The sequence below is a fragment of the Ambystoma mexicanum genome, chromosome 1p (assembly GCF_040938575.1).
Source record: "Ambystoma mexicanum isolate Mex_15411 chromosome 1p, UKY_AmexF1_1, whole genome shotgun sequence".
NCBI classification, from domain to species: domain Eukaryota; kingdom Metazoa; phylum Chordata; class Amphibia; order Caudata; family Ambystomatidae; genus Ambystoma; species Ambystoma mexicanum.
Window position 1 is genome coordinate 1,286,109,689 of NC_090921.1, and position 14,059 is coordinate 1,286,123,747.

At 45.2% G+C, this 14,059-nt stretch overlaps 1 protein-coding gene across 4 annotated transcripts in view; it reads left to right on the forward strand.

Moving 5' to 3' along the window:
- The window catches only part of LOC138452925 (carnitine O-palmitoyltransferase 1, liver isoform-like), a 1,293,714-nt gene that overhangs the window by 1,205,140 nt on the left and 74,515 nt on the right, over positions 1-14,059 (forward strand). The window lies entirely within an intron of this gene.

The following is a 14,059-nucleotide window of genomic DNA, read 5'->3' on the forward strand; positions in this document are numbered from 1 at the left end:
CTACTTCTACGGGTCAAGCAGACGAGATTAGGCGGGTCAGTCCAGACTGTCATCTCTGCACTACGCTTCACGTTGGTAGAGACCACAGCTGTCCGGGTCCGATCGACGCCCCTGTGGGAACCAGGTGAGCGTAACACATTGATGATATCTTTCATTGATTCACATGCAACGCTCCACCACCCCGTAAAAAGCGCTGATGGTTCAAAGTCAGGCACTTTAGTCATCTAGAATCTGAACATGGCCTAAAGAGGTTGAGCTCAGCACTCGACATACCGTTGGCTGAATGGGAAATGGCCCAAAATTCAGGTGAATGCTTTAACATAATACGGAGGAAGTTTGTGAATGAAGATTCCCAGCCTGACTATGGGGAATATTCAAAGCATGTGAATCCAAGAAAGATATCAATGCTGGTGAGCTGGAGTTACAAGTAAGTAACTCTTTGATTCCATGAAGTGGAGCCAATGAACTGCTTGAACATCAAAATGGAGCATTGAAGGTTACTGAACGCTTAGTATGCATAGCACAACACCCTAGGACGTTTGACTTGTGAACGCTTTGTTTTTATTTAACAGCAGTAGTACTTACACATATATCGACATAGACATCGAGCTTGCCAGAGATATGCGAGCAAGCAACATCACATTAACATCAATACAACTTTAAATTGGTTATTGCAGTAAGTAGATGTATTAAAGTGATTGGAATTCCATTTTCATTGATTGTAATTGAACTTGTCCACATTGTAACCAAAGCATTTTAGTATTACAAAAGATGTTGGTCAGCTCCATGATCTTGGTATTAGTCTATGTGATAAGGTTACAATGCAGACTCCTCTCTGAAACTAGCGCTATGAATGTGTGTGATTCTATCAGGATGAACAAACCTAATCTGTATTATGCAACACAAACATAAAAAACAGTAACTGGTAATGGGGTAAAGAGTAGATGGATCACTATTTGCCTGACTACTTGTAAGCAGATCACAGCGTCAAGGACATCCAGTTAAGATATTGGAGCTTTATCAGTTCTCTGCTGTACCACAATCACTGTTCAATGAGGATAGAACGGTGCATCTTTGCTAGCAAGAAAAGCACACTGACCGAAATCTTGTAGCCGATCCCACCACCCCTGCAAAGCAGAAGCTCAAACAACAAAAACAAACAATTCAAGCAACAGTAATTACCAAAGTTCCGCATGAAAAGATCTGATCTGTTGCATTAGTTGATGCCATGGCAGCGGTTCAAGCTTTGGTTAAGTAAATAAGGCATTCAGACATGCAAAGATCTGGCTGAAGCATTCACCAAAAAAATGAAAAGGACTTGGAGTATAATGAAATGCATTTACTGTTTGACGCATACTTAAACCCAATGAAAAATTATGAGGCAAGAAATGCTTCATGATTGTGGCAACCAACTAGAAAATCATGGACAGGTGTTGGATATATTTTGGGGCTATATCTATGACTTTGTTGTATTTTCTTTTATTATGGTGGTATTTTATAATCCTTGGCAATATATTGTGGTAACCTGTTGGGGTATTTTTATAGTGGGGGCACTCACTTCAGAACACTGCCTAATAATTATTTTTACCAGGGTCACTAACAACAAACCAAATACTGGACTTGATACTCTGGATGGATGGCTCATGCCTTCCTGTGGTACCGTATGTACAATAACAGACTAGGCCCTTTTGGCTGAGTTTCAACAAATGTAAAGCATGCAATTGAAATACTGCACATTAATTCAATCTCTCAAGATAAACAGCTCACAGCAGCTACTTTACTTTGATATGTCTTACCGCGCGTCTGTCTCATTAAGCATGTCAAATAAAAGAAACAAACTAAAAGTTATTTTGCAATCTGTTTTTTTATCCTAAAATAGAAATATGCAAGTTACACGGAATGACACTTAAACTTGCATTGTATTTCACAGTGCAAATATATTTCTTCTTGAGATAGCTTTCAGTGCGTTATCTGTGCACAGTCTTGCCAACTGTCCTTGGCATCGTGGAACTTGGCAAGAGAAATGCACTTTAAAATAAAACACAGTAAGACTTTAAAAATATAAACGCAGGCACGTTAAAAATAGACAGCACCTAAAATGATGTGAACTCTTAACCTTGACTACCTGATCTCATTCACAACAGCAGCCCCTCACTTAACTTCATATTTACCTAGATATGTTGGTGGTATTTCTGATTCAGTTTGGCATGGAGCTCTTCCCCAATCGTTCCGCCTGCCTCGCCCAGGGTCAACCCAGATAAGGACTGCTTCAGCATCAAAGAGCTTGCCAGCACTGGATTCCGTCTCCCTAGCAAGCCTCTGTTCCTTCATCTCCCACTGCCCAAAGATGAATGACCTCCCACTCTTTCTCAAAACCCTTTTAACAAACCCCCTTGTCCCTCCAGGAAAACACATCCCCTCAAGCAGATCATGCCACTGAAATGGCACGTGATTTCATTGGTGGAGAGCAAAAGGTACATCTTTCTTTCGCGTCCTGATCTAATACAATTACCTGTTTTCAATAGAACAGATCTTCGAAGTTGTTCATTTTATCACCCAGTGCAGATTCAGCCTGTAAGATTAAATTCCCATTTCCAGAGCATCATGCATTTTCCCAATCTGCATTCAGCTTGTTTCATCATAAACTAATTTGCACTGAATGTTATTAAGGGATTCAGTTACATGTTAACTGGCGTTGGGTTAAATTAGTATGTTAATTTTATGTTAGTATTAGATTTAATGGAGCTCAGTTCATTGAAATATCATCCTGAAGCAAAGTACAACTTCAAGCATGTGCTCTGTGCATTAGCATATATTTAATTCTGCCTGAGACACACACTCTTGAGTCCAGTAATGAGTGTCACACCCTGGGCCCCACTTGCAGTTCAAACCCACACTAACATGTGCATACTGAAATGATGAACCTAACTGTTAAAATTCAGAGCCTCTACTCCTACACAGGGAAAACATAGGCAATGTTACTATGAAAAAACTGCTCACATGTATTAACTCCAAAGAGGAATTAACTGCTTACCTACCTCAAAACATGCTTTACCATGCACTTATGACAATAGAAAGACGGTAGTAGTGTGGCATTCACATGTTGCTGCCCCACATTGTTCTATGGACTATCTTAGTATAGGCTAGCTTAGTATTACACACGAAGAATGAGGCAAAATGGTAATGTTTCATTCAATGCCACATCTGTAAAACTATATTTTTGCTCAGGACATTTACTAATTTACTCAAAACCTGATGTTCTCATTCTTGCCATTAGAAGGTAATCAAAATTCCCCCTGTCAGGAAACCTAAAGATGAGAGATTAATCATGGCAGCCTAGGACAGTGGACTGCACGTCGAGCTCAAGGCATACAAAAGAGAAAAGCCGGGGAGCGGCTGGTTCCACAATCGATGCCGCCGTGGAAAGTCTCATCTTGTCTCTGGGTAGGAAGTTGTAATGGCCGTGGAATTGTGCCGGAGACCACCACGCCCCCTTTTCCCACTTTCATCTCTCCTTCCCTATTCCTACAGTGCTTTGAAACTGCGTGAATGGTCGTGTTGGGAGCGAAACCTACATCCATTCAAAAAAACTGAGAGCATGCTGCAAGCGCGGTGTGTAAACGCAATTAGGCTGCCATACCAGAGAGATATGGCCACCCCGTTTCCTAGTCCTGTAATCCCACCTCCCCGTGCCCCTGATTGGCCTTCCCACCTCCATGCAGACACAGGCCAGCAACCGGCGTGCACCAAGACACCAGCGCCATTATCCACAATATCCCAGGCGAGGCAAGTTCAATTTAACCCCCATGCTCCCAGCCAGCCATCTAGAATATTTGTCAGTGCTTTTAAAAGCACGTAGTGCGAGGATGCAGCTCCCACCCTCCCTCCCATGCCTTCCCTGTTTCCTGGTCCTGTAATCCCGCCTCCCTGTGGCCCTGATTGGCCTTACCACCTCCATGCAGACACAGGCCAGCAAACGGCGTGCACCGAGACACCAGCGCCATTATCCACAATACCCCAGGCGAGGTGAGTTCAATTTAACCCCCATGCTCCCAGCCAGCCACCTAGAATATTTGTCAGTGCTTTTAAAAGCACGTAGTGCGAGGATGCAGCTCCCTCCCATGCCTTTCCCGTTTCCTGGTCCTATAATCCTGCCTCCCCGTGGCCCTGATTGGCCTTCCCACCTCCATGCAGACATAGGCCAGCAACCGGCGTGCACCGAGACACCAGCGCCATTATCCACAATACCCCAGGCGAGGTGAGTTCAATTTAACTCCCAACCAGCCATCTAGAATATTTGTCAGTGCTTTTAAAAGCACGTAGTGCGAGGATGCAGCTCCCTCCCTCCCATGCCTTCCCCGTTTCCTGGTCCTGTAATCCCGCCTCCCCGCAGCCCTGATTGGTCCATCCGTGCTCATATATGAACCCCCCAGGGCAGCCCTCTGCCCGGCAGCCCCTTCGGCTAAGGACCCCAAGGCAAAGGGCGGCTCCTACACTGGCGGCTCCAAGATGTCTGCAGGTGTCAGCAGGGGAAGCAAAAGAAGCCAGCAGTGAACAGACACCAACGAAACTGTAAGTGTGGCATGGGTGGGGTGTAGAGCAATCACTCTACCCCAGAAAGCCCTTGCCACTCTACCTTACCTCTCCATAACGTAGACTGCCATAAAATTACAACATGCATACTAAGAGAGATTTGTGACCACCAGCCTAAATCCATTCTTGGCTGGACTGTAAATGTTGCATTGGATTACGCACTAACATACTAGCCAATGTTAACTATTGCCACACCTATAGAGAACGATCAAGATTAGCTTGCGTCGTATCCAGATAGAAATGTGAATGTTAGCATGTGCCACACTTAGATTGAATTCTTGACCCTAGCTTGCGTTGTATCTAGACAGGATTATGAATGTTAGCATGTGCCACACTTAGATGGAATTCTTGACCTTAGCTTGCGTTGTATCTAGACAGGATTATGAATGTTAGCATGTGCCACACTTAGATGGAATTCTTGACTGTAGCTTGCGTCGTATCCAGATAGAAATGTGAATGTTAGAACACTTAAATGAAACTGTGAATGATGACAAGTGCAACACCTGAATGGAATCATGATCACTAGCCTACCTCACATCTAGACAGAATATTAAAAATTAGCAACTGCCACAACCCGATGGAATAGTGAAGGATAGCAAGCATCACCCAGACATAATTACAAGGACAGCGATGCCAACTGACCAATCCACTAACAATTTCTTCCCTCTGCATACACCTCTCAAACTCTAACCAAACACAACCACAAGCCTAAAACGCAGCAATCCGCACAAACTTCACTACATTGCAACAACAAAACAAATCACACATAGACTTGCACAACAGCACACGACGACTACCGACTGTAAAACACCCCAAGCCCAGCCAGCGGACCCACCGGGTTGAGGCTGCCAACAGTACATCACTGCTATCTTGCACTTTTTCAGCTCATTCCCACTAACCTACCCCCTCCCTCCCTCTTTCAGAGCGCCAGAGCGCCAGGGGACCACTCCGGTGGTGATAGTGTGCGGTACAAATATCCTTTAACATTAACATTAGGGAAATATTCTTATTAGGCTCCTTTAGGGCTTCTGCATTACCTGACTTTCCCACCTTGTCTCGATCTTATTGCATAGGTACTTTGTCTGGGGGGAAAATGTGATGCTGGAAAGCATTCAGTACTATTTTGGCACTTGATTCACTTGGAACACCAAAACAAATAAAAGCCTGAGCAGGTACTGGATAAACTAGAAGCATTCATTTGCCAAGCCTATTAGCCAAGAACCAGTATAACTAAACTACTCCAGCATTGGCTTGTGCATGCATTCACATGCTTTTCATATTCTCCTTCATCAGGCTGGGAAACCTCGGTAACCTCCGATCATAATATTTAATAAAGAAAAAATTGGTTCACTTTTGCAACCCATCACTGTCTTTTTGGGTGTTTTGTGTCCTAGCCAATGGGACGTTGAGCATCTAACTCCACCCTAGAGACCATCTTCAGATTCTAATCGCACGTCGTGTTGGAGTCCTCAACCTCCCTTTCTCTTGCGAAAAAACTATTCTACTTAAAGATCATAAAGAGAGATTCTACAATCAACATACTTGTCACCAATCTTCTGCTGCTTATTCAGATAAGTGAGAGAGGGATTCCCAAGGAGGGGCAGGCAAAGAAATGCCTATTTAAGCCATGTTTGAGTTCTTTGTCATAAAGAATGTAAATGAGGGGGGGACAGGCACTCTGAATGTATGTATTGCCTCTACCCCAACCAAGTACAAAAAGACTGTGACATTTTCAGCACTTTCACTGGCAAAACACTAAGATAGGCACATGCACCTAGTATGTTGTCTAAATGTAGGGAATTTCCCCCCTTATGAGGCTGAATCATCTAAAAGCGTGGCGCCCACCAGTAGTGTGGTTAAGAGCTATGTTAAAAAAAAAAAAAGGGCCAGTTACGAAGAGAGATTGCTTTCTTCTTATTTTAAGAAGAAAAGTCTGGAAATTCCAGACCATTCTGCACTTCCAGCCCGTTTGTCGACAAGGATAGAGCAGACGACCTAGTCTACGGGCAAAATGCATTGCTAAGATGTTTCTAAGGAATCCTTGTCGCCGATGGAAAAAACAGCCAAGGCTGCAGGGGCTCCAATAGCACCATCCCCGTCGGTGGTGCTAACCATGACGAAACCAAACCTCTCATCGACAGCAATCCTGTCCACGATAAAGACAACCTCGTCAATGGTGCACGGCAGATCACTGACAGTCATCGACAGCACAGGAAATTTCACAGAGAGAACGCTCGTCGACAACGAAACCCCAGTTGACAACCCCTTAGAGGACAGGAAAGTGGGGTGTCCCGTCTACCACATCATCAACAACCTTGTCAACGGTACAGAAAAAGACGCCAAAACCACATAAATCGCTGCCTTTGACATCAAAAACATCACAGGAGGACACCTCGGCTACGGTGGGGCAACAACCAGAGAAAATTACTAAACAACCAGCTCCTAAGTAGGGTGAGGAGACTCCTATAGTCATTAAAATACCTCAAACAGCGGTCGAAGTAAAGGTTCTGCTTGACAATATAGGTCCCCCTCTCTCTCTCAAGTGTCTTCCATTTTATCAGACCGAGTTCTGGAGCACCAGATGGACTCCTATTTCGAACACACATATTCAGCAGTGTTTTCCGAACCAAGATGACTAATCAGACCCTCCTCCAAGCAAGGGACCCCAAAACAAGCAGCCCCACAGCAGACATCAGTAGGCCCAACACCAATACCTGTGAACCCAACACCTGCAATCCCAGATGGACGTAATCCACAGATGCTAATATATGTACAGGTTTTGTCCTCTCATCAGACGTTAGTAGCGCAACTGGACAAAAGGTTACCAGAGGCCCCATACCTCCAGGACTTACCCGCGCCATCAGGAAAGCAGCGGAAGGATGTACCAGGACCATCAGGAATACAGTGGAAAAAGACTGTCAATCTTCCCACACAAGGTTGTGTCCTCCACACAGACCACCCTCGAAACCAACAAGGTCATCTCTGGCACCAACCATAATTAGATCAAAGTCTTCCCACACAAAAGATAACATTCTCCATGCAGACCACCCTTGCAACCAATAAGGGGCTCTCCAGCATCATCTATGATTAGATCTAAGGCCACCCAGAGGGGCCACTGTCCTCTCCCAGACACTCGCTGAATAGGCCCGTCAACTCTCCGCTTCAAGAAGAAAGAGAACTAAGAACAACAGATACAGATGGAGATGTAAGTTACACAATCTTGGCTGCTACCAAACTTCCCCCTCTTGATGACTGGGATACAGGCATGGATCCCATACCTGATGAACATCCAAAACAGTAGCCTCCCGTTGAAGTGAGAGCGTTTCATGCCATGATGTGAAAGGCATGTGAGGAATTCGGATTAACACCATCTGAACAAAAGAAAGACTGTTTTCTGTTCGATCTTGTGCACAAAAAGCGAAAATCTGTCATGTCTATACCTGTATTAGACCATGTCTGGGAGGAGGGGGTGCTCCTCATGAAGAAGTCTTTTTCCAAGCAAGCCCTCAAAGGCAGGCCCAAAAAGAAATGCAGGGCTCCAGACCTATCTCCCAACTGTCTAACTTCTCAGCCCAATCCAGAATCCGTGGTCTCGGCCGCAGCAGGGCAAAATACAAACACCCAGAGCTCAAAGCGCACAGTCCCTCTGGAAAACGTAAGTAGAAAGAGGGATGCCTTTGAAAAGAAAATACTGGGAACCGGAACAACCACAATAAAAGCGGCAAATTCGTTAGCAACCATGACTCAATATGATCTCAAAATGTGGAACCATGGTGGCACCTATTTAGAGCACGTATCTGGACGACAAACATAAGGAGGCTCTGGTTATATCACAAGAAGAAGCATTGAACCACGCAATTAACATTCCAGTAGATATAGCAGAGATAGGATTTAAACAAATTGCAAATGGTGTAATGTTGCGCAGATAAACATAGCTAAAACTCAGACTTTAGACCTGGTGTGTCCTTTTGAAGGGGATCTGCTTTTTGGGCCAAAAATAGACAGAGCCCCAAAGGCAATAAAAACAAACTCTTATACAACGAGGTCACGCGCGTCCCTTTCGCGAAGCTTCGGGACGATCGGCAGGTTTTGCCAGGGGTGGCAAACCCTATCAAGGAGCATCATACTACTCAGACATACAGACAAATGTACCCCATCAAAACTAAAGAATACAAGGCACCACAAAGGAGATGAACACCAGCAACCTCCCAAAAAGGTAGACCACAGAAGCAGGCCTGACTCAAACAAACCAGGGGCCCCCACAGAATGCCAAACACAAGTGGGAGGCAACCTCCAATGCCATCTTAAACAATGGAGGGAAATAACGAAGGACAAGTGGATATTACACATGATTCAAAACACACGTTCCAGAATTCAACAAGGCTCCACCACAAATGTCCTCAACCTTTCAACATCAACCACATCTGCACATCCTGCAAAACAAAGTAGACAAAATGCTACTCGAACACACCATCGAAAAGGTCCCAAAGCACGAACAGGGCAAGGGAACATAGTCCTGTTTCTTTGTCGTAAGAAAACCTGAGGCCACTTTTAGACCAGGGGAACTCAACAAGTCCATCAAAAAACTAAAATTCATAATGGTCACACTGCCCGATATAATCAAGGGAGTGCAAACGGGCAATTTCTTGGCATCACTAGACCTAAAGGTTGCATACTTCCTGTTACGAATCCCAGGGTAGTGTCGCTGGTTCCATGGGGGAAGCCCCTTCCCATGAGGCCAGGGAGGTGAGGCCACTACCAGATAGTCGCCCTGAGGGTGGTACTCTGCGGGTGGATGTTATGGGGGGGGGCCCTCCATGGTACCAGTGACGATAACCTTGGGAGAATGCGGTATTCCCCTCCCTCATTTCTGTCCCCTCCCTCCTTTCACCCCACTTAGTACCCTGTGGTCACCCCTCCCCTCTATCTTTCTATGCAGAGTTGACAAAAACAAGTTCCAGGAGAGTACTGAGACCAAGAAGAGTGCCACTGAACTCTGATGATCATCAGTTCAGTACTATGACGAGGAGGAAGGCTGGAGCAATGAAGAATACATATGGAAACCAACATACACCGTCTAGTTGCTCGAGACTGCCTATTGGTCTCCTGAAGTACAAATTAGGACTGTCCCATTGGTCAAGCCATCCCCTGAGGGACCGAGAGCGAAGTTTGAATGCTGCAGAGAGACACACAGGAAGAAGCTGAAGACCAGGGCGATAGTGGAGAGAAGCTGCTGTCTCTAAAGGTGCTGCCAAGAACCGGCAAGAGAAACAAAGTATGCAGAAGACTTGGGACACCTTCTGGAGGGAAGCCATGCAGCACGACGCAAGTTGGGACGCAGACCACAGCGGGAGCAGAGAGAAGGATCGGAAGCTCGCCCAGCGAGTCAGTGAAGCCGAAGCAGAATGCCACGCAGCAGGAACACGAAAACCAGGTGCGGCTGCTTCCTAGGTTCATGAGAAGGCTGGGGACTGAACAAGGGGAGTTTAAGGAGTGTCGTGGACCCGATACGAACTAAAGCTGAGAAATATAAAAACAGAAACACATGCTGCATCAGTAGGCACTTGGCAAGAGAGTAAACCAAGTGTCCAGGAAAGCGGTTATAAAGGGGTCGGACCCAAGTGCACTATAGGGGCAACGCCAAAGTAAATGGGTCAAAGTAAAGAGATACAAAGGCAAAGCTGAGATAAGACCCTGAGAAAATCAAGAAGAAAGAGATTGAAACGTACTGTATACAATATCCTATGTGGAAAAGTACCTGGCAGGAGAGTACACCAGGTCTGTTCAGTTGGACATTAAGTGAAGTTGGGGTAGAGGACCAGCGAAAGCAACACATCAGGGTCTGGGACCCATATGAAGTTGGTCGAAGCCCACCAAAGCAAAACATAAGGGTCAGCGACCCATACAAGAGCAAAGAAACATGTAGTGAAGGGGCTGAGGCCCAGAGCCATTCGGAGAGAGCCCAAGAAAATGTAAAGGGGTCTAGGAACCCCACAGAGGAGAAAGGAGTTGCAAAACAAGTTTGGGGGGGGGGGGGTCCAGAAACAACCCATGGGACCCATGTGGAAGAGACATTCTATAGTCAAATTGGCAGGATAGTGCACCAGACTTGGTGTTTGTGTTGAGATGGAAGACGAAACTAGAGGAAGAGACTTGCACTCCCCTCCTTTTTCGATAAAAGGAAAATATCCTTTGTCCCAAAAAGCTGTACAGTTAAGTCTGACAGAAGAGTGAACCAGACTTAACACTACGTATGGGAATTGATACTTGGAAACTGCATTTAAAGACTCACTCATTGTGTTTTCACACCACAAACTGAATTTTAAAGGCATGTATCCGAAATGAGCGAAGCATCCTTCTGGATCAAGAAGATGGACGCTTTTTCCTTCGTTTAGTGTAAGGAACGGAAATAGGCTTGGACACAGAATGGTGTACACAATATTTTAAAAGACATCCTGACAGAGTCCTTATAGTTTTTGTTGAGGTAGTGCAACCCCTCATAGAAATAGGGCAAGAGATGTTTTTCCTTTGCTTTATTTTTATAATAAAATTCTTTGCCAACAAGCATGCCACCACTGTGTCAGGCTCATACTTCTGCATCCTTAGATTTCACATACTGATCCACGCAGTTCAGACGGTTTCTCAGGTTCACCATGAGAAACAACCATTATCAGTTCAAGGTACTACCATTCAGACTTTGATCGGCCCCCCCCACGGACCTTCACAAAGGGTCTGGATCTGGTGGCAGCATACTTACGGAGGGAGGGGTACCACATGTACCCCTACCTCGAGGATTGTTTAAGAAAATCAGCCTTGCAACAGAAAGCATAAAGTGCAATCCAGCATACTATAGGCATTCTCAGGTTGCTAGGTTTCTTGATAAATTACAAGAAATCATGTATAAGGCCATCCAACAGTTTGGTTTTCTTGGGGGGCACAGTTCAACACCAACGGCTGGGTCCGCCCTTCACAAGAAAGTGCATATTCGATTCCTTGTCTACTTATGCAGTTCCAGCAAGCAAAATGATTCTGGGAACAATGTCGTCATGCATCCCATTAATTCCCCATTGCAGGCTCCACATGAGACAGTGGCAGGAATTTTTATCAGACCGCTGGTCTCAAACGAGAAGAGCATGGAACGACAAGCTAACCATCACAGCAGGCCTTGTTCGCCAGCTCCAGTGGTGGGCAGACCCCTTACACATAATAAAAGGAATGCCCCTTCAGGAGGTCCCATTTCATTAAACAGTGATAACAGACGCGTCTCTAACAGGATGGGGTGCCCATCTAGGAGATTTGTCCATCAATTTGTCACATTGGAGTGCAGAGAAATCAAACATGGATATCAAAGTGCTAGAACTAAGGGCTGCATGGCAAGCTCTTTCGGTCTTTCCACCCATTGCTTAAGGGAATGGTGGTCACGGTGTTGACAGACAACAGCACCATCAAGTTATTATATGCGAAAACAAGGGAGCACTCTCTCCAGGACATTGTCTCTAGAGGCGCACATTACAAGCCTTCCGCATGCCAGGCAAGCAGAACACAAGAGTAGATCAGCTCAGCAGGGCAATGCATCAGAGCCACAAATGGCAACTATCAAGCACACAGCTGAACAGGGTGTTCAAACAGTAGGGTTTGCCTCCAATAGACCTCTTTGCAACACGGGAGAACACGAGACGTCCAAAATTTGCCAGCAGATACCCACAAGGAGAGTCTCTAGGTGACGCCTTCACGCTGTCATGGGAAGGGGATGTTCGCCTATGCGTCCCCCGTCCTCCCCGCCTGATACCAGTAATATGCCAAGTCCTGCAAATTATGTCGAATTGCAAGTGCAAAATCATCCTCCTGGCATGGCAGAGGCAAGCCTAGTATTCAGACATTCTACATCTAGCTCACGGCCGTCCCATCTCCCTGGAGTCGGCACCAGACCTACTATCACTGCACAATCAACAGGTGCTTCACCCTAATCCAGAATCCATCAACCTCGAAGCATGGCTCCTAATTTCGTAGAATTCAGACATATTCCAATCCCTCAAGATTGTAGAGAAATCCTGAATGCTGCAAGAGCGACCTCTACTAACAAATCTTATGGCTACAAGTGGCCCAGTTTCTGTGCGTGGTGCGCTCAACAGCAGCGGGACCCCCTCCACATCACACCACATCACCTTTAACATACATCTTAAAGCTAGCCAATGAGTCTTGTTGCACTCATCCATTAAAGGGCATCTGTCCGCGATCTCTAGATAAAACAGAAGAGGGCATAGCCCCGCTCTATAGTGCAAGGATTGTGAAACATTTTATGAGAGGACTTTTTCGTACCTACCTCCCAAAAAGAAAGCAGCCACCACAATGGAATTTAAACACAGTCCTCAATGCACTTATGAAAGCGCTGTTTGAGCCTATGACCACTACTCACACTAGGGATGTCTCATGGAAAATGGCTCAGAAATACAGGCTCTATCAATAAGAGCCATACCTGCGTTTGAAGCCAAACAAAGTAATCTTAAAAACAAATCAGTTTTATCCCGGAAGTGCTCACAGAGTTCCATTTACATACAGAAATAAGAAAATATTACTACCAGCTTTGGTTTGATAATCCGTCCACTCCGGCTGAACAATCCCTGCACTTGAAGTTTTAACTGGACAGGACAAAAGCTTTAATGCATGTGTCCGTTATTTGTAGCCTTTAGTCCTCCGAGTAAAGGTCAGCCGATATCTAAGCAAGGCATAGCCTGATGGGCGACGTCTGTGATATCAAAGGCTCATGCAGAGGCAAAGAGAGCCTTACGAGGGACAATCCGTGTGCATTCTACAAGAGCGATGGGATTTTCGGCAGCGTTGTGGGTAGGAATCCCGCTGGCTGACATTTTCAAGGTGGCTACTTTGGCAGTGCCACACTACTACATGGAAGAGAAAAACTAAGCTTCTGGGGTAAGAATCTGAAGATTGCCTCTAGGGTGGGGCTAGATACTCGACCCATTAGCTGGAACACAAAACACCCAAAAGGATAGTGATAAGTTGCAAAAGTGAACCAATTATTTCTTTATTAAATATAATCTGAGGTTACAGAGGCTTCCCAGCCGACGACTCGGAATATTCAAAGCATATGAATCCATGAAAGATACCAATGCTGGAAAACAGGAGTTACATGTAAGCAACATACTCCTTACATGCTGGACTATGATTTCCAAAAATAGACGAGCATGGAAAAGTTACTTCCTACAAGAAGTGCATTAGTGTCTGCAATGAAGTGTCACCTACCAGGTCATGATTTGGAACCAATATGACCGATCACTGCCAACAATGACATCTCCCATTGGACATGGATGAAACATAGAGGAAAGAGAAAAAACTCCTGTTCTCTGTGAAATGCCATGCGCTTCAGACTCCATTCTTCAGTTAATATGTTTATGTGAAGAAATGATGCAATCCACTGCATAAAGATGTTAATCATGGCTAGTGACCC